We start from the raw sequence: 27,469 nt of genomic DNA, 5'->3' as shown, positions 1-27,469 counted from the left end.
AGAAAGGAGACATTTGTGCCTAAGCTTAAACAGAAATTTGTTAAGGCTGTTTACAAGGTCAAATGTTCAGTCATTGAGAAAGTTGAGACAATTAAAATTAAAAATGTTGTTTTGCCTGACAAAGGACAGTTCTACAAGTATGCCGGGCCCAACCAAGTTTGGGTTCCGAAGAAGGTCTAATCCATTTGTAGTGCAGGGCATTAAACAGGTGTAACCGGTAGTGTGGATTCTTGACAGTGGATCATCAAGACATATGACCGGAGATAGAGCCCTGCTATCAAATGTGGATTGAGAAAGCTGGCCCCATGGTTACCTTTGGAGATAACAGCAAAGGTTTATCTGAGGGATATGGCTGTTTGCAAGCTGGGAATGTTATCATTGAAATTTTGTATATTGTGCTAGGTTATTATCAGGAAGCAGTATCTAACATATAGCACCAGTGACGAGACTTGAGAATATTACGACATATCAGGCACTTGCTGCACATTACACTTGGAATTGTACTCTAGTAAGATGTGTACAAGTGTACTCCTGGTTGGTGAGTTAAAAGAGGAAGTCAGTGCACCACAGTTCATGGACTTTGCAGCTGCAGATCTATTGGACTATGCAATCTCTTCTTCACAATCTCACTTCAGGTTGGTATGAACTAGTATACTGCTCAAGCAATCGTCAAGGACATGGTATGACACTCTAACTGCAGTTACAATTTTACATGAATAAGTAGAGTCGTCATATTTATAACTCTCTTATCACTAGGCACAATCATATTATTTTATATGTGTAGTGATATATTGATAATGCAATATAACAATTAGTATCTAAAGTACTTGACAAGTATCGGTCAATGATATCTTGTTAACATTATGTTGCAGATATTTGTAAGCTTTTGACATGAATGAGAATTACTTAGACTTTACCCTAAGTGATCAATGTTTTATCAAAAACTCATTCATATTGAAAAACAAAATTAAACTTCTTTCTACATTAGTGATTTCTTATGTCATGTAAAATCTTTTGAAATCACTATTGTAAATCATTTTCTCTCTATTACCATATATTCTGTGTTACAGATTCAGTCTCCAATGACTTTCTTTCATTGACAGTCATGAGGTTGAAAACCCACAACGTCTATCCCAGACTGTAAAGACAAACACAAAAACAGAACCAACCAACACTCTCTTACCACTAAATGTAGTATGAATGAGCGTGAGGGAGATAGTGCCTAGTGCACCACATAAGGAAGGTTCTGTAGTCAACCCAGTAGCTCTGTCTCATACATAGATGAGTAGTATTTAAACCGAGACAACTGCTAGCCCCCATACATCTTCTCAAAAAGATGTAATGGCTGAAAAGGCACTAAAACAGTTACTAGATTCATTCTCTCAACAGGGTGCTTCTATTGAATTTTGCCTGTCGGCCAAGGTATCCGATGTAGTGTCACCACTTCAAACATAATCAATTCTTGATGCACAAGGAGAGGTTACACACACAAAGGATGAGTTGACGGAAACAAGAGTTTCGACCATTTTAAGGTCAGATTCGATTGTTCAAGGTTCGTTAGTGGACCAATTGCCTTTACAGGTGTTAGGAGAGGATACTGATCCAAAAGCCATATGTCAGTGGTCAGTGTCTACCTCCCCAGGCTTAAATCCCCTGGATGCATCTGCGGATAGTGGATCTGACATAGGCGCAGATCGACAACTTGTTGACAATGATTCAGATATTACCTGATGAGTCACAAGGAAATGTCTTCACAGGCATTAGAAGGGAACTGTGATCTTTATGCTAAATTCTTTGGATCATTGTTTACCTTCCCAGAATTTAAATCTGGAACCCTAAAAGGGAAACTAGCAACTTGTAAATTATGACTCAGATTCATCTGACGAGTTTAACAAGGATGGGGATTTGTGAACTCCCATTGCACCACCTGTGACCTCCTTAAGGATGGCTAAGGTGATTTTCCTTGCAGGTACAGCTGGATTATGGAGCTATGAGAGAAGAGTGATACACTTGTGAGAATGAGTGTAAACACGAGTGGAGAGAAGAGTGAAACTCATGTGAGGTACACTAAACAGAATCACACACTCACAGTGAGGTAGAAAGAGAAACTACTTGTTATTTCTTTTCCAACCAAGTGAAATATGAGAACTCCTTCAGACGACGGCATACATTCCTTCTTTAAGGGGGAGATAAAAGCTTAAGAAATAGTTTGGAGGATTCCTCAACTAAGGGGGTGAAATAGCAGGGAGGAAGAAAAAGATCCTAAAAATGTACACTACACCACACCATTGTTGTTTCTAACTACGGATCCTATTGTACGGGAGAGGTGGTAAACACAAGGTGATTTCCTAGTAAGGGAAGAAGCAGTTAGGGGAGTACCATTGGTTTTTATCTGCGGATCCTATTGTACGGGAGAGGTGGTAAAACGAAGGTGATCTTCTTTAATCAGTTGATTCTCATAGGGGGAGAAGCAAGAGATATGGGCTTCTCAACAGGAAATGTGGTTGTACAAATGAAGATGGAACTACTTGAAGATATGTTCAGTCTAGAGGAACATCTACTTGGAATCTGGAAAATGTTAAATCTCATCCAGAACTTTTCTGCTATTTACTTTGCATGTATGTTTATATCTTTTTCTTATTTGTTAGTTGAGTTATCCTCTAGGTATTTGTGTGTTATTATCTAACAAACAAATAGGGGGAGATTGTAAGTCATATGTCATAGCCTATTTGTATATTCAAGGATTCAACTCAACTCAAATAAGAATGTAATAAGTAAATAGTGGATCGACCGTCAGAGAGATCTCGCAAAGTAATATCTGTCAAAGGATTCAGAAACAAGGTTCATCTACAGACTTGAGGAGTTAATTCACTGGAAGAAGTTCAAGAAGTTGATCATGCCTCAGTGATATAAATCAAGATCGTGGATTTAATCAAGTGACAGAGATCTCGTCAGAGTATCATTAATTACAAGGATTTAATCTGAAGAAAATCAAAGTGTCAAAGTCAAGACATGAAGAAACGTCACGGAAGTTAGTCACTCATGAACCAGACAGTACATCGAGTGTCAACATTGAAGTGGTGGAATTGATTCATAATTTTCAGTGATTTTCAGAAGATCTGCAGAAGGATGGGTGCTGTTGAAGACTAGAATTAATTCTCTATTAATTAATTAAGTCATCTAATTTAATTAAGAAAATAAATTATATCTGTGAAGAATAATTTATTTATTAATTGAATTAATTGATTAATTAATTCTGAATTAATTTTAGGAATTTTCAGAATTTAAATTGGATTAAAATCTGCATTAAATCAGCAAGACAATTGAAAATGAACTAGCATGACAATCAGGATTGTCATACCGATTGTCATGCTAGGCCATTTTCAATAGTCTCACCGAAAGTTACACTGAGAGGCAGATTGTCTTGCTAGTTCAATGAGATAGTCTTGCTAGTTCATTTGATAGTCATACTAGCTCAACTGATTGTCTCACCGAAAGTCTTGCTAGTTCAAAAGGATTGTCATGCCAGCTCTATTCTATTCGGTTGATTACAAAAAGACAGAAGAAGCAATACATTCACCATCAAGAATATCAAATCCAACAAACAGAAGTCAAGAACACAGCAAAAAAGAAAAAGAAGCAGAACAATATTACATTCTTCTCTGCAAAACTTCAAGATCAATTTCTAGATTGTAAAGTTAAATTCAATCAACTAGAAATCTTTATCTTGTTCTTGTGTAACAATCTAGCGGATCAAAATCCCTAGAACTTAATCTCAAATCGCGTTTAGCATTTGATTCTAATTATTGCAAAAATAGAAAAAGTTCATGTCGAATTTATTCTAAATTTGTGATAATTAATTTGAGATTAATTCCTTGTAATCGATACAGTTGTTGTAACACCTTTCAAGTTTAATAATATTTTTATTTAACTTGAATTTTGTTTCACATTTTTTATTCCGCATTTAATTCGATTATTCGGTACTGTTTGTATTCAACCCCCCCTTCTACAAACACATTGGGACCTAACAATTGGTATCAGAGCCTTCTGATTAACGAACAAATCAAGATCCTAGACTTTTGTGATTTTTCAACTCCTTGAATTTTTATTTATTCAAAAATTCATAATGACTTCACATAAAGTTGGAACCGTTAAAATTCCACAATTGGGACCTAACACTATACACTGTATTCACCCCCTCTACAGTGTGTGTGTGTGACCTAACACCGTCGCCGCCGGAATTCCGATTGGTGGCTGTTTCCGTTTTGGTCTCTGTTTACTCTTGTATTCGTGTATATGTGTACGTGTACATATATATATGTGTGAGTCCTATGCTGTGCTTCCTTGTGCTTCGGTTCTCTGATCTTTTGTGGTTGCAAGTTTCGGATTTTTGCAGTGATTTGTGATGAAATCATTCGGTGTTATTGTATATTCGAATTATTTCTGAGAAATTCGAATGAATTTTTAGTGATTAATCGAATAGTTATTTTAAATATTCAGGAATATAATTGGTAGAACTCGTGATCGGAAACCCGAATAGGGTACCTCCAGGTTTTACCGCCGTCAGCGATGAATTTCGATGAGCTGACGGTGGACCGTGATGATATAATCTGAGTCCTACAATTATTAAAATAATAAAATTATCTTTAGTGTGTAAAAGTTAATCTCCCAGAAGGAATAGTTTGTTATGTTATATTAAAGTTGGATAAATAAATGGGATTGTGAAATTGATTGGTGGATTGTGGTTGTGGTTAATTGATTGGGTTTGACGTCGAATTGTTCGACGGGTTAGTCCGATAAATAAAGGAAATGCTGCCCAATTTCCGGGAAACTGAACTACGTAAATACGGGAACGTATTCGATGATTATCTGGATATTGAGTGAATATATATATATATATATATATGTGTGTGTGTATGTTTTATACGAAACTTGATTGTACGATGTGATAAATATTTTACCAAATCGATAATCCTGATTTCGTAAAATAAAGAGTTTATGTATTTTCCGAAAACGAACACCGAACCGATTTTCGAGATTATGAACCCTACTGGTTGCATGTGTTATCATAATATACATAATTACGAGTCGGGTTTGAAAATAGTTGGGTAGAATTGGTATCGAGGATATGTCAAGCATACCTAGACGTCTAACGTAGGGTATTTCGACCCTGTAGGTTATAGTCGGGAACACTGAAAGTGGACGATGGACTAAGGATAACCTAGCAATCAGTCGACGAGCTCAGTAGTGTTCAACAGAAAAATCTGAGTGTCAAATTTGAATCCAATGGGATCTAGTGATTGGACGTTAAAGCCTGAGCGGCACAGTCGGATCAGAATTGATCAGTAATAGTTGTAAAGCTTGTAAGGCAAGTACTTCTGAACCTTTCTTCAAGATATATCGCAATTATTTTTGAACTGTTTCATAACATGTTGCTATTATTTAAAACAACTCCTGTTTTGTATTGCAAGTGTTTTAAACTATCTAACCTTGAATCCTGATTTCTCTTGATATTGAGCCATAAGCCTTATTCTTTGTAAACCATCCTTTTGTTGATCCTCAGATACCAAATCACGCAAATATGATACTACTTTCCAAATGTATAACTACTAAACACCAAACACCGAAACAAAATTATTTGAAAACACAAAAACTTTTAAACGTTAACCATTCTTTAAAACCTCAAAGAACTATACCTTGAAAAACCATTATTTGTCTAATACCTGATCCTTTTACAGGTTGAAAACCGTTTCTCATACATACCTTGATATACCCTTATGACACTCATGAAACATGTTACGCTTTTGTACAAATGCTTTATCAATGTGGATTATGATTTTGCTTATTGAATTACATCGTTTATTACACTGAATTGTTTTAGAATTCGATAGTTTTCTTATGTGGACCAGATTCGTGATCAGACCAGATTCGTGGTCGAATTAGGCCAATGTGTGCCTTGGATCCAGTAATTAGAGCAGTGCTGTGTGCTTTACTCGGGGTTAGTGCGTGACTGATCAACAACCTAACCTTGGTTTAATAACTTAAAATGAATATCCAATTCTAATGATTAATTAAAAAGAAACTTGATTCATCCGAATCATTTCACTTGATCATTATTTAACCTCAATTATCGTTATTATAACTTGCTGAGCTAGATAGCTCACCCTTGCGATTCTTTTATATATTTTACTATTGAAAAGAATATGGATGATAGTGAAGTTCCTCAGTCCAAAGTACGGGCTAAGGTTCCAGTTAAGTGGGATCAAGCTAGCAGAAGTTTCAGGCGGTAAAGAGATAGTCAGATCGTAAGAATAATTTTATTATCAATTGTAAGTTAAATTAGTTGGGATTTGGTACGATGTAATAATTCAGGTTGTGGCTTGTTTTCACACTTTAACCTGTTGCGGTCCGTGGTTTTGTGAAGCAGGGTCATTATAAATAATATTTCTTATACAGGTTGATATATTGTGTTTGTGTTGTGGACCCCAAACTTCTGACCCGGGTTTGGAAGGCGTTACAGGTTGGTATCAGAGCTACAGGTTATAAGTCACTGAAACAAGCCTAGATTGTCGGGATTGGGTAGAGGGTTAGGATTATGAATAGGAAATAGAAAGATAAGACGTTGGAGGTTGAGTGCGACTATATAGTAGGTCTCCAACATGGTTCGTGTTGCAATTCGGGATTCTTAGCTTGCGACGTGATTTCCAGACAACGGCAATGGCAGATCTTGATTTCCCGGTGTCATTTGATCGTTTGGAGCTTTCCGTTTGAAGATCGTCATCTTCTTTCAGATTGGATTTGTACCTTGTTCCTCCACCAGCATTAATGGTACTACTTTCTATTATAACGGTTGCACTTCTTCAAGCTATTCTACGCTACTTTTCCACCTCTTGATATGAGATTACCTATTCAAGAACCTCCATCTGGTTATTCTTGTTTCACTGGACATTCGGCTGTGAGTGTATCTCTTTAGTTTACCCTACATCCTGTTCTATACCCCCAGTTTAGAACTTATCCTATGAAGCGATTGTACATACGAGGATAGATTTGAGAGTTACAACAAATGGTGAGCGCTTGAGTTATAAATCAAGGTGAGACGAAGTTTAAAGAGGAGATTTAAGTGTTTTAGAGGATAGCTGCTATCGGGTTAAAAGAAGCTCTTAGTGACTAAGCCACCCGTGAATAATTATGGGATGAACTAGATGAAATTTGAAAGAGTAAGAAAGAAAAGTATAAACCTGGAATTTTTGTGAAATTAAATGAGGATGATATGATAAATGCGATATGTAAAGTAGTGATGTGATGTGGTACGGGCAAACTTTGTTCTATGAAATAGACTTATTGACTATTGGATAGCCTGTTTTACTTAACTACTGCAACGCTAATGTCGGGAGTATCACCAGTATGGGAGCCTTGATGTGAAACTATGAATAAGATAATGTGCGACAACAATTGAAGTTTCGTCGATTAAGAAATATAAGTGGATACGATGAAGAAGAAAAGGTAGATTGAAGCGAATGGACTTTTATATGATCAATCCATTAATTTGGTACCTTGTCATAGGTAGGGAGGACAACAACCAACTCATATAGTAAGGACAACCAGGTTTGTGATTTTCTAAACTTTTAAACAAGTTTTCGAAAAAGATTTTCTTTTACAAATTTCTAAAAGCCTTTTCGAATAAAATGATTTTTAAACATTGATTGTCAAGTTACTATTTGAGTTTCTTGTTTGTTAGAAAGCCCGGATTACCTGGAAGGATGCTGTTTCAGACTTAGTATTGCTAATTTCGAGAACGAAGTAACCTATGATTATGAAGAAGTTGATTATTGCTAACAGTAAAGTACAAGTATTGTTTGATAAAATTTACAACATAATCAGCGTACGGAGTAACTATACATTCAAGTACTAGGACTATCAGAGTTCAAAGAATTCATTGATTTAATAAGAAGCCGGAGCGTGATCAACGAAGTTTAGAAAATTTCCAGACCTCTCTGAAGGAAGAATATTATTAACACAAGGATAGCTAGGTTGAATGCTTCGGGGATATTCTAAATTGAAAAAAGAAAACTCGAGGATTGTCTGGTAGGGACGTCATTATAATCGAGTTGTTAAAGTATTATATATAGAGGTGTGATGTTAAAGACGCAAGACGTGACAAGTAAGAATCTACCATAATGCTTAATTTGCGAAGGCATTTCAACGTACTTTCTAAAGTTATTATATGAAACAATTGGGATATGATCGAGGACGCTCGAAAAGTGAATACAAATGAAATATGGATGGTAAGCAACGGTATCGTTCTTGTCTTCAATATTACAGCGTATATTCCTTCTCAATTCTTAAAAATGTATGAACTTCTTTTCTCAAATAAACTCTTTCTATAATATCGAAAAGGAGGATATTCCATTCCTTTCAAATTTATTTGCTTCCCTCAAGTTTTGCTTTCTGAATGGGACGAACAGTGTTATGGTGAGACACTTTGTCAGAATGACGAAGAGTCGGGTGGGACGCTACCTAATCATGTGCTGTATGCCATATGGTATGAAAGACTGGCCATCTTAAGTACCAATGTGGTTGTCTCATTCATATCCAAATCCTTATTTCTTCTTTCTTTTCAACTTTCAATTTTGTTGAATTGTGAATCCATCTGGTTGCTTCGTTGTACTGTCGTTCTTTGCAAGAGGTTTTCAAGCAAAAATTAACATATCCTTAATTAAGCTGACAAAGTTCCATCTACCTCTTATGCATGGAAAGGAAACACGGGCACATGACGAGGATTACAAATCACTAGCCCCAGTGAAAATCCACTAAGAGTCAAGGAAATCTACTCCAGTGAGGAATATGTTTCCGAGAACGAGAAATTGCGATTTTCTTGTGAAATATGTTATTCAGATTACGTACGTGATGACATGGATGATTAGGGTGAATACCTTATATGTTAAATAATTAAAAGATGTGAGAGAAACTAAATTGTTTATCTCTCAAGGTTTTGTTGATAAGATAAATTACCCTGTTGAATTGATAAGATTAGGATCAAAGGACTAACAAGTTAAGAACGTGAAATCGTTGAACAAGTGAGTACCAATGGTGAAATTGAGATTGTTGGCAATAAGTGGTGAAGAATTGATATCATGAAAGATAAGAGGATTTGATATTATTCTAAGGAAGGAATTAACTATTAAAGCGTGATAGACCGTCGTAATGAAAGATAATTCTGAGAACGCCAAATGAGAAGGTGAGGAGGTTCAGAAGATGAAAGAAGGTAACGAATGTGTTAATGATGATTACGGTGATCAAGATATGAGCATTATGGTGATTATGGAATACATAAAAGTCGGAAGCAAACAAAGTTTGAAGATTTTATAGTAATTAAGGAGTTTCAAGATATGTTTTGGATGAGTTATCACCATTTCCTTCAAATACAGAAATTGCATTCGTGACTAACTTAGCACCTGAAATAAAGCCAGTGTCGAAAGCCTCGCACAGAATGGCTCCAGTTAAAGTGAAAGAGTTAGCAAAGTAAATGCAAGAAATGTTAGAAGAAGAAGCGATTAGACCTAGTGTACCCCATAAGGTCCACCGGTATTAAATGTTAATAAGAAAAATGGAAGTATGTGATTATGCATCAATTAGTGAAAGCTTAACAAGTTTACTATCAAAAGAAAGTATCTGTTACCTCGACCCAATGATTTGTTTGATCAAACGAAAGAAGCAAAGTATTTTTATGAGATTGATTTAAGACTTGGTATTTCACCAACTGAAGATTAAACCTATGGATATATCAAAGATAATTTTCAGAACTAAGTACTGTTCTCGTATCGTCAATTGGATTAACCAATATACCAGTAGTATTTGAACTGGATGGACAACACCTTTAAGGAATATCCGAGTAAGCTATAGTTGTGATACTTAAAGTCAATGGAGGACCATGCAAAACATTTGATGATGCCTGGGAAGTTGGAGAAGAAAGAAGTTGTATGAAATATAGTTCTCAACATAAATAGTCCATATAAAGAAGATCAAAAGAGATTCAGCAGAAGTTAAAATTATTATGAATAAAAAGAGATCAGAAACACCAACAAAAGTAAGAAGTTTTATTATGGGACGGTTACTATTGGAAATTTGTGCAAGATTTCGTGAAAGTTGCAATATCTTGGATGAAGCTAACCAGGAAAAGCAAGAAGTTTGTGAAAAGGAGAAGGATGAAGGGAAAGTTTTGTGGAGCCAAATGAAAGAATGATTCCAGTACCTGTTTTATCAACTTAAAAGCATCAAGGAGGTTTGGTAGTGTATAGTGATGCTTCTCATTAGGAAATAGGATGTGTGTTGATGCAGCACAATAGAGTTATTATATATACATCCAGACAACCGAAACCTTATGAGCAGAAGTATCCTACCCATAATTTGGGATTAACAGTAATAATATTCGTTTCGAAAGATTTGGGAAACATGATATGTATGGAGAAAGGTGTAAGATCTATACGGGCCATAAGAGGTTGAAGTATGTGTTCACGAGGAAAAGCAAAGATAGAGGAAAGTAATAACAGACATAGAAACTATACCAGAGGAATTAACTATAGAATTCTGAAAGTTGGAATTGGAAGCTAAAGTTCATAATCCATAGGAAGAAAGATGGATAGTGTAACCTTTCAGTTGAAGTTGTGAAGGGAAAGATAAGATGTCAAGAGAAGATAATGGATCACGATGTTAGTAGTTAGAAAAAGGAAATTTATACGCCCAGGAGAACGATCACGATATCTCCAGATTTTCTTCCAGCACTTGGATGCTACAAATAGAAGAATTAAGAAATGAGATCCCACAGGGAATTCATAATATTAAGTATTTAAGTTATTGAAGAGATGTCAAGATATATGGAAATTTAAAGAAAAATAGTGATAACCAAGTATAAGAAGAAAATTTCAAGATTGATCAGGAGGTGTTGGACATGTCAAAGATTTAAGACGAAGTATTGGAAAGCCTAGTGGATAAGGTAGACCCAGGAAGTGACTTTACAAGAGGTGAATCGTGAAGTGGGAGTTTAGCAAAACAACGAATAAGAATAAGTGACCCCTATTAAGAATTAAATTCCTACAAGACCCAGTTCAAGCAATATATTATATCTCGAGGATTAACTTAAGATCCAACCTGAGAAAATATCAGAGATTACGATTAAAGTGAGTTAAGAGCATTGCAACTTCTGGTGATATTATTTGAAATGATGAGTGTATCAGGTGGCTATAAGGAATTAAGGAACGTGGTGTATAAGGAGTACTTGGATAAGCAAACTGTATTTATTGATAACATCCTCAGCTACTCAAAGAATAAGAAAGTCTGCATGGAATGCCCAAAGATTTTTCTCCGAAGATCAGAAGGAAAGCAACTATACGTTGAGTCTTCAAGAATAAAATTTTGACTAAGATTAACAAAAGATTCTGAATTGATCCACGAACAACTACCTAAGCAAAGCTGTAGGGTAACATATGCATATGCCGACAGAGAAGATTGGATGTAATTAAGACCACCGAGGAGTTAATAAACGAATAGGAAAGAGTAGAATCTGAAGTTTAAATACTTAAAGGTGATAATATGTGGATATACGAGACTACTTTTCAGCCTTAACTGATGAAAAAGAATAAGAGATGTTCAAATGTTTAGGAATCAAGTTGAAAATGAGCACCGCCTATCATCCTTAAACGAAAAGTCAAAGTACGAAGGTGATTCAGAAACTGTAAGATATATTGAGAGATTAAGTTTTTTTTTAAGAAAACATTGGAATGATTAATTATCATCGATGTCAGCTTTGAAATGCTACTTTACCAAGCTTTATGTGAACACGAGAGTAGGTCCCCATTTTTATTGAGATAAAGTGAGAGAAAGAAAGTTGTTAAATTCTAAGTTAATTCGACACATCAAGAGCGTAGTGTTATTAGTTGAAGCAGCTCGGAGTAGACAAAGAAAGAAGACGAAATTGTATTGAGAGAAAGTATGAATATAGAAATAGGACCAGTAGTGTTAGTAAAAGTATCGTCTTGAAAGAGATTGGATAAGTTTGAGTATGAGGGACAAGCTAAGTCCTAAAATTAGTGAATCATTCGAGGTATTGATAAAAATAGATAAAGTTGTTCATAAATAATATGACCGTCACACCCGTGTGTACACCTAATGTATTTTACTTGTCAGTGTTAAAGTAATAAGTATTGGGTTTGAATTAAGTGATTGATCAGGAGCCAATGGGGCTCTTGTCCAAGTTGTTCTGCATATAGTGATCAATCCAAATTCTTGATCGTCAAAGGCAAGTCCTTGGAAATGAGTACATACTTACTATGAGTACGTTTGAACCCTCGAGTAGAAGGGTCTACTTAGAAATTAGAGTCAGATATGCTTGACAAATATCCTCACTTGTGTAACTAGACCAGATTCTGAGGACATAATCTTTTTAAGGGGGGAAGGATATAACGACTCGTGTAATCTTTTTGAATTATTTAATTATGCAATTATGGAAATTATTAAATAAATAAAATATGTGTGTTGGTTTTGACCGTTATGTGTTGTTTGATTATTATGCATATGTGATTTATAGTATACCGGGTTGTCCGCGTGATTAATTATGGGATCATATTGAATTGTTTTCACTTTCAAAAAGTGGATTTAGTGCAAATTTATTTGCATAAATATCTGGAATATTTTTAAATTTTTTTTTATGATTTTATAATTACAATAACTATTTTTAGGATTTTATAAAATTGAGAAATCAATATTTCATTAATTATTTATCTTTAAATGATTTTCTGAGTATGTTTAATGGTAAAATCCATATTTAATTCTAAAATTTTTCAAAAATTATGAAACTCATATTTATTTAAGTTTGGAATATTCCAGGAATTTTAAAATTATTTTGGAAATTTTCGGGAATAATTTCACGCGCTCGTTGTTTCACTTCATTGATAAAAGCGGATATAAAGTGCATTTTAAAAATCATTTTAAAATTTTAAAATTCATGTTTTTATTAACTTCGGGATATTTGTAATATTTTAAGATTATTTTCATGATTTTCTGAATCTATTTTAAGTACACCTCGGTTCGTTAAATGAGAAATACGGGTATAAATTGCATTTTAAAAATTATTTTAAAATTACGAAATTTATGTTTTTGTAAACTTTGGGATATTTACGACATTTTAAAATTATTTCCATAATTTTCAAAAATATGTTCGCGTTCACCTTTGTCTGTTAGTTTTGAATTTCGGGATTAACCGGGTCTCAGAATTTTCAATATATGCATTACAGGAGTCATACTACCAGTGTACTATTACTTGTGCTGCATTGATTGTACATCATATAACAAAAAACACAAAAACAACACACATCTCTCGATCTCTCCTTAACCTCTCCCTTCGATTCACCCATGTCTCTCCCTCATTCCACTTCTTCTGTTCTCCCCGTAATCCCCCGCAATCCTCCCCTGTTGCTTCGTTTTCCTTCAGGTCTCCTCCCTACCATCGCGTTTCCGGTAAGCCGTCGCCGCCGGAATTCCGATTGGTGGCTATTTCCGTTTTGGTCTCTGTTCACTCTTGTATTCGTGTATATGTGTACGTGTACATATATATATGTGTGAGTACTATGCTGTGCTTCCTTGTGCTTCGGTTCTCTGATCTTTTGTGGTTGCAAGTTTCGGATTTTTACAGTGATTTGTGATGAAATCATTCGGTGTTATTGTATATTCGAATTATTTCTGAGAAATTCGAATGAATTTTTAGTGATTAACCGAATAGTTATTTTAAATATTTAGGAATATAATTGATAGAACTCGTGATCGGAAACCCGAATAGGGTACATCCGGGTTTTACCGCCGTCAGCGATGAATTTCGATGAGCTGACGGTGCACTGTGATGATATAATCTGAGTCCTACAATTATTAAAATAATAAAATTATCTTTAGTGTGTAAAAGTTAATCTCCCAGAAGGAATAGTTTGTTATGTTATATTAAAGTTGGATAAATAAATGGGATTGTGAAATTGATTGGTGGATTATGGTTGTGGTTAATTGATTGGGTTTGACGTTGAATTGTTCGACGGGTTAGTCCGATAAATAAAGGAAATGCTGCCCAATTTCCGAGAAACTGAACTACGTAAATACGGGAACGTACATACCTTGATATACCCTTATGACACTCATGAAACGTGTTACGCTTTTGTACAAATGCTTTATCAATGTGGATTATGATTTTGCTTATTGAATTACATCGTTTATTACACTGAATTATTTTAGAATTGGATAGTTTTAGTAATTAGAGCAGTGCTGTGTGTAACAACCCAAATCCGGGGTCAAGATTTGGTGTCACTAAACAATCATTACATAAAATAAATAAATAAATAAATAACCCCTTGAATCCGGATCGTTTACAGGTTATGGTATGAAACAAGAATCTAATCTTCTATAACTTACAACAACTAATATACAATTAAAAATACCTTTGAACAAACGCTCGAATCATATTCTTATAACTTCTTCAACCTCTCGCAGCGGAGATTTCTCGATCTTCTGCGGTCTATCTAAGCTATTCATTTTTTATCCTTATCTGTTTCTGGCAGAAATAAGAATTGACAAAGCAAGAGTGAGCCAAAAATGCCCAGCAAGTATATATGCACTACAACATCTCAAAACAAGTTTACACAATTCGATTTAATTTAAGTGAGTGAGTGAATAAATATTGGCTGTCATCAGCCTTTAACTAAAATCCAAAAATGCCAAGCGATTTCCCGATTCATCTCCTGAATCAGGGTTTTGTCCGGTTTTGGAATCATACAATCATTCGAGAGAGAATGCCGTTAAGGGCGATCAACAACAAATTGGACTGGACACTAGAAACCAATATATGCACTATAACCTGCCGATCAGTCAGGAGATAGTGCGGATCTATACCCAACTGCATAGACCTAACCAACATATGGGGCACCCAGGCAACTATGGCCTATTAATCAATGGTCTGGGTAAAACCCAGCACGTATAGTAACCATCCAGCCCGTAGAGTATTTTGATATCAAATCATTTTGATTTCAAAACATCCCAAATTAGGGTTCGCAAATAACCCGAACGAATGGGTATTTGCTCAAGAGAGCAATTGAATTATAGGAACAATAATGAAAAGAACTGGCATAATAAGAGTAATTGCAGCAAAATATGAAACAATTAGCTATTCTAAACTTAGAATAGGAGCGAATAAATATTTGCAGTATTTAAGGAGAAAGGTTAGGAATACTTGCCTCAATTGAGAATCCCTCCGATCTTTAACTAGTTGCCATATCACTCAGTCCTGTCGCCTCTGTACTACCCTTGACGAGCTACTTGACCTTTCTTATCATTTACCTTCTTAGGTTATCTTTATTCCGAATCCACTCATTTCAGTATTACACGCAATCAGGCTTTACTTCTACCATCTCTATCTGGCTTTGAACGTCTCATACTATATGCATCTATCACAAATAATACTATTCAATGAACTGACAATATATAATTGACTAGTCTATACACTTATCCCTATCGTCTACCCGCCCGATAATAATATATAAGAATCATTTCTCATTCAGATAATCTTAAAAAAAAACCTGACTCATAATTTGCATAATACGTACACATAGGGCAGGTAATCATATTATCCAGATAACACATAATCATGTAGTTCATGTAGCACATAAGTTAAATCGTCAAAAGATAGGTCTCGATATGTTTAGAGTTGAAATTGGGTCAAAAAGAATATTTTATCAATCAATTATTGACTCGGAATGATCCCTACAACAAACGTCATTTAGATACGAAGGAATTTAGGTCTCTAAATTATTTTTAATAGAAGCAAAATATTTTTCTGAGTCTAGAGGCGTTCGTTTCGTATCAAACGGACGAACGGTTGATTTATTATGAATTTTCGAACATTTTTCGGAATTAAAACGGTCTCCGAATCATTTAATAATTAAATAATAGGGTTCGAATACCTAAATATGACTTTAAAATGATTTTATAATAATTATCGAGCCTTTGAAAATACTTTAAAATAATATTTTAAAGTTCAAAACTATTTTCAGATTTTTAAATCCAAAAGAATTAATTAAATCTAATTAATTAATCAATTAAAATTAATTAATAACTAATTAAATCAATTAATCAATTAATAATTAATAATTAAATTAATTGATTAATCAAATAATTATTTATCATTTAAAATTAATTAATTAAATAATTAATATTTAATTTCGAATTTAAAATAAATGTTTAAAATCAAAAATATTGATTTTTGATAATTTAAAAATAATTATAAACAGTTTTTGAAAATAAACTATAACTGAATATCGTTTTTGAAAATAACTAAAACTAAAATCAAGTTTTTTGTAAAAGTTTAAAACAGAAATACTAATTTTGCAAGGTAGGGAAAGTTCAGGGGCTAAAGGGTAATTTCGCCATCGTCACCTTCCCCACCCCGTCGGCTCCGGCAGCGGCAGCCATTAACGCTGCCACCGAGCTCGCCGGGAAACGCTATGCGTGTCCAGAAATACGCCAGAGTTACGGGGTTTGATTTCCTTCGTCCTCAGTAACATAACCATGTGCCTTATTCGAGCAAAACCTTATTAATCCCTCCAGGAACTCCGGTTGAAATTCTCGCCGCCGCCGCCAATAGCAGTTTCCGGCGACCGAAATCGAAGGCGAAAATATAAACAAATTACATGTATCGACTGTAAAGGAAACGATCTACACATCTGTAAGCTTCAAATTCACCCAGAATCCACGAAAATGAAACCCCCAATTTCGATATAAACCCTAATTTATGGAATTTATATTTCACCTATTGTTCGAATGATTTAACGGCATACACAGAAAGAGAATAGAAATCTGAACGTTTTGGTTACTCATACTTCGAATTCTGAAATCTGCATCACCCTCAAATTTGGGTTTGATTCTCAGAATTCTTCAAGAACACCAAGAGCACATATTCAAAGAATTTTCAGAGAATCAACCCTTAATTTCTACATGATACTGAGCTCTATTTCTGAAGTATAATATACCAAATTGACCAGAAAAACATGCTCTATAACATGGAATCATCAAAACACATCAAGAACAAATTTTCATAATTTAATTATCAAATAATTCGAATATAATTAAATAAATAAGAAAATTACCATGATTTCTGGGAAGAAACTGATGATTGATTCAGAAAGAAGATTTCGAGAGCTTCGTTTTGATATGCTGCACGCCCGAATCGGAGTTCGATAACGCCTTCGTTCGTGTGTTTGATTCTCGGGAACGTATCGGTTTTCTAGGGTTTTCTCTGTATTTACGGTATTTTTTACGGGTTGCAAATGAATAAACGAATAAAATTAAATAAGAAATAAGCTATTTATATTTACGGAATATTGGTTCGTTCTGGATCGTTTTGGATCATTAAATTAGTTGCTTAGCCGCTAAGTAACTGCAATAACGATCCGATTTGATATCAGTTTTGGATAATTATCTCAACCGGACTTTTTATAAAATACTCTATACGAAAATAATGTGATAATATCTCGTCTTTTGAAAATACGGGTTTCGTTGATTTATCGAAATGATTATCGTATCGAAAATTTTGCACCGGGCCGCGCACGGGTCAAAAGTCAAAACACGGAAAATGTCCGAAATTACCAGATTAGGTTAGGAAGGAGTTTTCGAAAGAGTTTCGGGTTGTAAAAACGTAAAAACGATTGAAGTCGGACGATTCCCGGCTTTATAAAATAATTTTATAATTAATCAGAAAATAATTAATAATTCATAAATCATTATAAAATCATCTAACATTCCAAAAATTACCAGAAAAATACCTTAATTATCTATATTTTATTCTGGACATATTAAAATTAACATACTCACATTTTATTACATACAAACATCCAAATATTATTATCAAATACCAGATAATTCACCAAAAATTCATATAATATTCACATAATAATCATATATTGATATAAATAATTATACGATATTTCCCCGGATGTTACACTGTGTGCTTTGCTCGGGGTTAGTGCGTGACTGATCAACAACCTAACCTTGGTTTTATAACTTAAAATGAATATCCAATTCTAATGATTAGTTAAAAAGAAACTTGATTCATCCGAATCATTTCACTTGATCATTGTTTAACCTCAGTTATCGTTATTATGACTTGCTGAGCTAGATAGCTCACCCCTGCGATTCTTTTATATATTTTACAGTTGAAAAGAATATGGATGATAGTGAAGTTCCTCAGTCCAAAGTGCGGGCTAAGGTCCCAGTTGAGTGGGATCAAGCTAGCAGAAGTTTCAGGCGGTAAAGAGATAGTCAGATCGTAAGAATAATTTTATTATCAATTGTAAGTTAAATTAGTTGGGATTTGGTACGATGTAATAATTCAGGTTGTGGCTTGTTTTCACACTTTAACCTGTTGCGATCCGTGGTTTTGTGAAACAGGGTCATTATAAATAATATTTCTTATACAGGTTGATATATTGTGTTTGTGTTGTGGATCCCAAACTTCTGACCCAGGTTTGGAAGGCGTTACAGACATGTTATGCATGGAAGGAGTTAAAGGCATGAGAGTATTCTTAACAGATTTGCAGTTGGCAGATAGATGATTAACACTACTACAATGCACACAACTTTTTCTAGGAGCATACTTATCAGGTGTGTAGTTGTTGTGTTTGTTAATCCCTACCTTCCCATTTTCATTGGATTTTCTTTTAGTTTCCTTTTTATCCTCAACCAACTTAAACCTATTTTTCAACTGATTTAAAGTCATGTGTCCTATATTCACCTTACTGGCATCTTTGGATGTGCTAGCTTCTTCTTTGACAAAGTTCTTGGAAGTTGAACCAAACTTCTTACTGATATTTTTCAAATTATCCCTTTTAGAATCATTTGCCTGTTTCAATTGATAAGCCTTCAACGGATGCTCCTTTTCTTCTTTCAACGGATGATGAAATCATCCGTTGATTCAACATCCGTTGACAGTCCATCAATTAATTCCATTTCCTTTTTGTTTTTCTTCCAGGCATTCTCATAGAGTGATTCAATTTCTTGAACCTTGACAATTTGAGCACTAACATCCCTAGATATTTTCCAGGCCTTGATTACCTCTTGCTCACATTCTAGTTATTTAGAAAGAACTTCTACTTTCTTAACAGACTCTTCTAGTTCACTCTCAACAGATAAGTATTTGATTTTAATCTTTTCAAGCTCAATTACCTTACCCTCTAACACAACATTCCTATCACTTAAAAACAAATTATTCTCTTTAATTCTCGTGTTCTCTTTAGACAGTGATTTAAGGGAAACACGTAAATGATATAATTCATTGGACATATCATTTATAGCTTCATTGCATTCATTTTTAGAAAGCTGAGAGAGGTCAGTAGTGATTACCTGGTTGCTTAGTGAACTAGTTTCATTTTCATCAGAATTAGCCATCAGGGTTAAGTTGACATACTCCATATCATCATCTTCATTGGCTCCATCATCTGCCCAGTCATTTTCCTGAGTCAAAAAAGCCCTTTCCTTTTGTTTGAGCAATTCAAAATATTTCTTTTTGTAATCCACTTGCTCAAATTTCTTCTTTTCAGAAGTTGGCTTTCTGCACTCACTTGCAAAGTGTCCACTTGTGCCACAGTTATAACACTTGAACTTAGATTTGTCCACCATGTTCTTGTTTGGCTTAGTGGCTCCAGTGTTTTTCTTGAATTTCATCTTTGCAAACCTTCTGGACAGAAAAGCCAGATGTTAATCAACATCATCAGAGTCATCTTGACTCGAATTGTCTTCAACCTCAGCTGCTTGCTCCTTTCCTTTGCTTGATTTTGATTTGCTTGTGCCAATTTTGAGACTTGGCATTGTCTTTTCTTCATTCCTGGCTTCAGTTCTCTCATTTTCAGCTACAAGTGCAACTGATCCACCTTTTCTCTTTCCCTTCTCCAACAGCTCATCTTGCTCCATCTCAAGTTCATAGGTCTTCAAAATTCCATATAATCTTTCAAGTGTGAAGTCCTTATAATCTTGAGAATTCCTTAGTGAAACAGTCATAGGCTTCCATTCCTTTGGTAGAGACCTCAGAAATTTTAAGTTGGAGTCCTTGACTTGGTACACTCTGCCATACAATTTTAATCCATTCAACAGTTTCTGAAATCTATTGAAGGTATCATTCAATGATTCTCCTTCTTCAGAATGAAAATTTTCATATTGTTGAATGAGAAGCTGCATTTTGTTTTCTCTAACTTGTTCAGTACCTTCACAGATAAGTTGTGCAGTATCCCAAATTTCCTTAGCAGTTTGGTTGTTAATGACATTATCAAATATATCTTTGTCTAGGCCATTAAACAGAATGTTAATGGCCTTCTTGTCCTTGTGAACCTCTTCAATATCTTCATCAGTCCATTCTGCTTTTGTCTTGGGAATAGACTGTCCAACAACAACTGTGGCAGTGGCCACTTTGTGAGGGATGTGAGGACCATTCTCAATGCAATTGATGTAGCTTTCATCTTGAGAGAGAAGATGTAGATGCATCTTCACTTTCCAGTGATGATAATTATCTCTTTCCAGGATTGGAATCTTCACTCCAATATCCTTCTTACTCATGATGTTAGTAGAATAGATCTTTAAACTCTTTGTATGTCAAGAGCTAGCTCTGATACCAATGTTATTCCCAAGGAACTAAAAATGAGATTTACAGAAGGGGGGTTGAATGTAAATCTCAAAACCTTTTCAAGTTTTGAGCAGTTTCAAAAGCTAAGTGTATGATGAACAGATGTGTGTGAATTGCTTTGAGCAGGTGCAGACAGATGTATATTCAAGACATAAATGTAAAGAACACAAAGGCTTTTAAAAACTTTTCTGGTGGATTTGTTGTTCCACCAGAGATGTGTATTTCAGAAAATCTGTGATACAAAGAATTGATCACAGCTGCTTTCTAGTACAAACTAGATGATTTTCTCTCTATGTTTTTCTAAACAGCTCTGGAAAATTCACATCTAATTACTAGCTGCAACTTGGTTTATATATCACCAAGTTTACAAGTAAAGACAAAGATTAAATACAATTATAAAATAGTTCTTCACATATTTCTTCTTCATTTCTCTATCCAATGCAATCTAAGATAATCTGTGAATCTTTGAATACTTCCTTGTTTGCACCAGAATGGAAATGCTGCTTTTTCTTGATTCCTCCAAGAGGCTACCACATTCCAATTGTCTCTGTCAACCCATGTGCCTCTGTCAGCTTATGAATTGTCACTATCAACTGCTGTGGAACTGAGCATCCGTTGAAGCTTTCATCCGTTGATGGCTTTATCCGTTGATGCTTTAGTGACATCCGTTGATGCTTTAACAGTTGAAGCTTTATCCGTTGATGCACTCATCCGTTGATGGATGTTATCCGTTGAAGCTTTAGAGATATCCGTTGAAGCTTTGTTTCTCATCCATTGAAGGCCTTTAATCTATCAGTTGATACTACTTCATTTACACAAAATTACAAGGCATGAAATATTTACAATTAGCCCTCCTATTTGCAAATCCACTAGTAGTCAACATGACTTATAATTTCCCACAACTTCTAAGAATTATAACTTAAATACAGAGTCTGAAATGTGCTACAATACTAAACTTATTTCTAAGTAAAGCTACTCCATCAACGGATAGCCAAGATGGTCTTATCCGTTGAGGCTACAAGTACTAGATTTCTACTTAAGTGTTTTGTTTAAGTTATCATCAAACTAATACATATATTCCTAACAACCATCAATTGGGGGTGTGCATATATCACTACTCTATTTACCAAAAACAGGGTGGTGGTTAAAAATAGGGTTGAGCAAACAAAAATCGAATAACCGAAACCGGATCGAAAAACCAAAAAACCGTACCGAACAAAACCGAAACCGACAAAAACCGTAACTAAACCGAACCGACGGAACAATTTGGTAACTGTTACGGTTTTATCCTTAAAACCGAACCGAAAAACCGTACCATTTATATAATACAATATAATAATATTAGCTATATAATACTTTATTTAGTATAGTACTGCCCTCACTTGTGTTGAACATAACATGACTTTTACTTCTCTGAAGTCCAAATAGAAGCTGAAATAAAAAGAAAAATTTAAACAGAGACTGATGATGTCGAGCTCAATGAATTATATTGTTCAATACATGTGAATACGTTAGTCTTTCATTTACAAATTTGTATAAGCTCATATCATAATTTATATTAATAGAAATTATATAACTGTAAATTCTAAACTTATATCTTTTATGTTATAATTTTATTATAATAAAATATGAATAATAAATGAGGACAAAACCGAAAAAATCCGAAACCGACAAACGGTTAACCGAACCGAAAAAAATCATTTTGAACGGTTCGGTTACGGTTAATAGGTAGAAACTGAACTGAACCGACATGTACGGTTCGGTAACAGTTTTCGGTAAAAATCGAACCGATCCGTGCACACACCTAGTTAAAAATATTCATTTTTGGTCGAAATTGCTCAAAATACCCATTTTCAGATCACATGGTTGAAAAGATCGTCTTGGTTACATATTTTGTAATTGGATAAGTATAATACGCATTTGAGAATTTTGTATGAAAGAAAATTACTAAAAATACGCATTTCTAGTTTGAGTATTATCAAATGCGTATCTTAAAAAAGAAAAAAAATTGATACTCATTTGACAAATGCATATCTAGTACAAAACAGGATACCCAGATTACAAATGCATTGTTAGATATATTTATGATGTCATGTTTAATATGATTTGTGTTTAGTTTTCAGATCTTACTTAAACAGAACAAATCAGTACTTAACTGGAAATCAGAACTTATACTGAAGTAAGAACTTAAGATATCAGAACTTAAGTTGTCAGAATTTAAGTTATCAGGAGATATTTATCAGGAGATAATATCAGGACTTAAAGAGACTTTCAGATAAGGAAGGCGGCTGATTGAAAGGAAAGAAGATCAAGACAAACGCAAGAAGAGATATGCATGAAGAAGGAATTCTATGAAGAATAAAATACTTGGAAGAAAAGATAATTGATTGATATATTTTAGGAAGCAGAATTATATTCAATATTAATTAGAACTGTGTAGTATATAAGCACAGACATAGGGTTTACACTATATGTGTTATCATTATCGAAAATATTATTCATTGTAACCCTAGCAGCTCTCGTGATAATTTATTCATCACTGAGAGAGGACAGTTCTATATTGTAACATAGTTTATTGTGTTGAATAAAATCTGTTTTCTGTAACTTGAGTTTTTATATTCGATTTGATTGTAGTAAACACTGTATTCAACCCCCTTTTACAGTGTGTGTGACCTAACAAGTGGTATCAGAGCAATCTGTTAACACACAAACAGAAAAGATCCAAAAACAATCACGTCTGAAGAAACACAAACTCCAACCAAGCCCACCAAAACTGAAGAACCTCCAAAGACTCAAATCCATAATCGATATAAGACTATTAGAGTTCCCATACTGAAACCATCTGAATATCCCATATTGAAGGTGAGGATGTCTATGTTTCTGGAAGCTACAGATCCAGAATACCTTGACAGAATCAATGAAGGACCACATAAACCAACCAAGCTCTCTGTTGTAGTTGCAGATCATCCAGCATAGACAGTACCAAAAGAGAAAAGTGAATATACAACTGAAGATATCTCATCTATTTCTAAGGATGCAAAGGTACGACATTTACTGCATAGTGCCATTGATAATGTCATGTCAAACAGGGTAATCAACTGCAAGACTGCAAAGGAGATATGGGATGCCTTGGAAACAAGATGTCAGGGAACTGATTCAATTAAGAAGAACAGGAGGACTATACTCATTCAAGAGTATGAACACTTTGACTCAAAACCTGATGAGTCATTAACTGCATTATATGACAGATTTGTCAAACTCTTGAATGATCTGTCACTAGTGGACAAGGAATATGAACTTGAAGATTCAAATCTTAAATTCCTGTTAGCTCTTCCTGAAAGTTGGGATTTGAAGGCCACCACTATAAGAGACAACTATGTTCTTGATGAAACAACTCTTGATGAAATTTATGGCATGCTCAAGACTCATGAACTTGAGATGGAACAAAGAAGCAAGAGAAATGAAAGAAAGTCAAGGACATATGCTCTTAAGGATGAGGAGGATGTCCCCAAAGTAGCTGCCTCAAGAAAAGGCAAGGGAAAAGCTCTCATCACAAAGTCTGATACTGAGTCATCAAGTTCTGATAGTGATGATGACTCAGAAACTGAAAGCTTACCTGAGATGGATCTTGATGAAAAGATGATGAAGCTTTGTGCTCTTATGGTGAAAGGAATCACAAGGATTGCATACAAGAAATTCAGAAAGGGAAAGAAATTTTCCAGGAAAGGTGCAAGTTCTGATAAGAGAGGTTTCTAGAAAATCTGAAGGCAAAGGAGGAAAGTCTGACAGAAGAGATTACTCAAATGTCAAATGCTACAACTGTGGTGACAAAGGCCATATATCTCCTGATTGCAAGAAAGTGAAGAGTGACAAGGCAAGGCACTTATCACAAAGAAGAAAAGCTGGACAGACACTTCAGATTCTGAAAGTGAGGTGAACTATGCCTTGATGGAAAATGCTGATAGCAGTTCTGAAGCTGCTGAGTTAAAGGTACCTCAAACAACTTATGCTTTTCATTCTGATGATATTACTGAGTTGAGAAGATATCTTAAAACCATGTTCATTAGTTATAGAGATCAAACGTTAACATGTGAAAGATTAACTTCTGAAAATCTTGCTTATAAAAAGAGGAATGATTATTTAGAAAAAGAGTTAGTCATGTTCCATCAAACTAAGAAAGATAGAGATAATGCCTTTTATGTTAGGGATGAAGTACTTAAAATGAATGAATCTCTAAAAACTGAGTTAGAAAAGGTGTTAGTCCCAAAGTATCGTAGAGGGGGGGGGGGTTGAATACGATACCTACAATCTTTTTCGATTCGTTTTAAGTTCTTCGTTAAAAGTACGGAATAAAAAATAATACAAAACAATTCGAGGAATATATTGTTTTATTTATATAAACCTTGAGGTTGCTACAATCTAATCAAAGTATTGATTAGCTACAATAAATTCAGCAGCATAACATTCTGTTTACAAGGATAATAAATTCAAGTTTTAATGGAGCTCTCGTAAACTGTCTGTGTTTGCTGAAGAAGATAACTAACTGTATTGAATTACATTCACTTCAGTTTTGTAGTCTTTTCAAAATTAAATGAACAGCTGGCCAATTCATGTCCACACAAATCATTTAACTTTGCTGCATTTAACTCAGTGAACAACACCTTCTGTGGCGACAAAGTTCCTCTGTGGCGACACCTCTGTGGCGACACAATCACCTTGTATAGCCTCTGTGGCGACAGGTCTGTGGCGACACCTTCTCCTGTATGGTCTCTATGGCGACAGATCTGTGGTGACAGTTTGTCTTATAATACTCTGTGGTGACAAGCTCTGTGGCGACACCTTCTCCTGTATAACCTCTGTGGCGAAACACACTTTCCCTGTATTGCCTTAAGAAATTTATTCCAACACCTTCTGTGGCGACAGGGGCTTCTGTGGTGAAAGAGGTGCCTTAGAGAAAATCCTCTGTGGTTACTTCTCCTGTGGCGACAGGGGTTCCTTAGTGTCTTTACTTAGAATATTTTTGGTTCTTTGTCAAGTCACTCTTCAGTGTATCAATCATTTTTCTTCTGTTAATTGAATCAAAATACTTCCTTGAAATGCTGATGTTTGGTACACTGGTCTGGTTCACAAACAACTAGCCTTGAGAGGATCCTGACTCAGTTTGTCTTATGATTCTGAGTTAATACATACTGATGTTTATCCACTGCTTCTTTCACTGAACCCTTGATTTATAACACTTGAAGTCAATACATGCAGCTGATACTTAAAGCCTCTTGATGTCTTATTCTTCATGGCTGCTTGAACATAGTAATGAACTTCTTCCCATGATCTGTAGGAGAGCTTAATGAATCAATCACATCATTTGGTTCTTTGTGTTTATCCTGTCTTCATTTGAAGGGTTCTTGTGCTTTAAAGTTTAATAAAGTTTATCTGTTTCTGTTTTCATGTTGAGTTATAAATCCTCGATTACATATTACATTACATTATGCTTTACAATCTCCCCCTATTTGATTGTTAGAGTTCGACAAGCAAATCCTTAAGGATAACTCAACTGATAATAAGAAAAAGTACGAACTATAAAAATAGATAAAGATATTAAATACATTCTGGATTATATATTCATTTCCAGATTTCTTACAATACAAATTACAAAGAAGTGTTCCTCTAGCCTGAACATATACTCTATGTCTTCTTTGTCTTTGACTTCTTCTTCTTCCTGCTTCCTTCTCCTTCTTGAGGCTGAAAGGATTTTCTCTTAGAGACTTTCTTCTGAGGACCTGAAGGTTTTGGAGGAGACTCTTTCATCTCATTCAATCTAGCTTGTATACAATCACGAGCTTCTATTTCAAGTGCATTGACTGGAGGTGGATTGTTTAGCTCATGAAGCATTATCTCAAGATACTTGACTTTAGAGCATTTAGGAACCAGATCAAACAGTAGAGATGATTTTCTGAACATTACGAAGACTGTTATCCTTTTTGGATGTCCTCTTACTCTGCTGGTGTCATTGATCGATTCTTCTTCCATTAATTCGTCAAGAATCTTTATGATAGGGATCAAAGCAAACTTGTCATCTTTATAGGTAGACAGTCTGACATCCGTCAAGGCTTGCTGAATTAAGCTTGATTCACTTGTCCTGAAGTCTTTAATTTTGATTCTGCAATTGTTGATTCTAAAGACTAACTCTCCTTCACTGTCAATGCTGATTATGGGTTCAGTGTCTTTGAGAAGACCAATTTTTGCTTCTCCATTAATGAACACCATCTCATGATATTCTCTTCTGATTGCCCTCATATCCTTCTCTGTGTCTCTGATCATCTTGTCATTGAGCCTATAGGCGTACAAAACTTCAGCGGCTTTGACATCTGCTCCAGATCTTTTTACACCTGGAGCTGTCAGTTTAGCTCTTTTGCTCCTTAATTGACTTTCCAGAAAGGTAAGTTGTAGATATCGAATGCTTCTTATGTGATGGTCAGACATGGTGATATTCTGCAATCTACCACCCGCAACAAGCTTGATCACGAATGGATATATAAATGCTTGAGGAGATACATCCATCATCATTCTCTAAAGTCTGTCTCTGAAGTATTCATTTTCATTCGATTTCAACCATGGGATCTTTGAGGCTAAGACAAATAGTTCAATAATATTCAACTTCTTCAGTACACTTGTAGACACTTTCATCTGTAGACCATCTCTGTGATTGATAGTGATCTTCCATCCATTATTTATAATGTTCACAGTAGTTCCAGTAATTACTTTGCTGAACTG

The sequence above is a fragment of the Apium graveolens genome, chromosome 11, assembly GCF_009905375.1.
Source record: "Apium graveolens cultivar Ventura chromosome 11, ASM990537v1, whole genome shotgun sequence".
NCBI lineage: Eukaryota > Viridiplantae > Streptophyta > Magnoliopsida > Apiales > Apiaceae > Apium > Apium graveolens.
Note: the sequence above shows the minus strand (reverse complement) of the source record.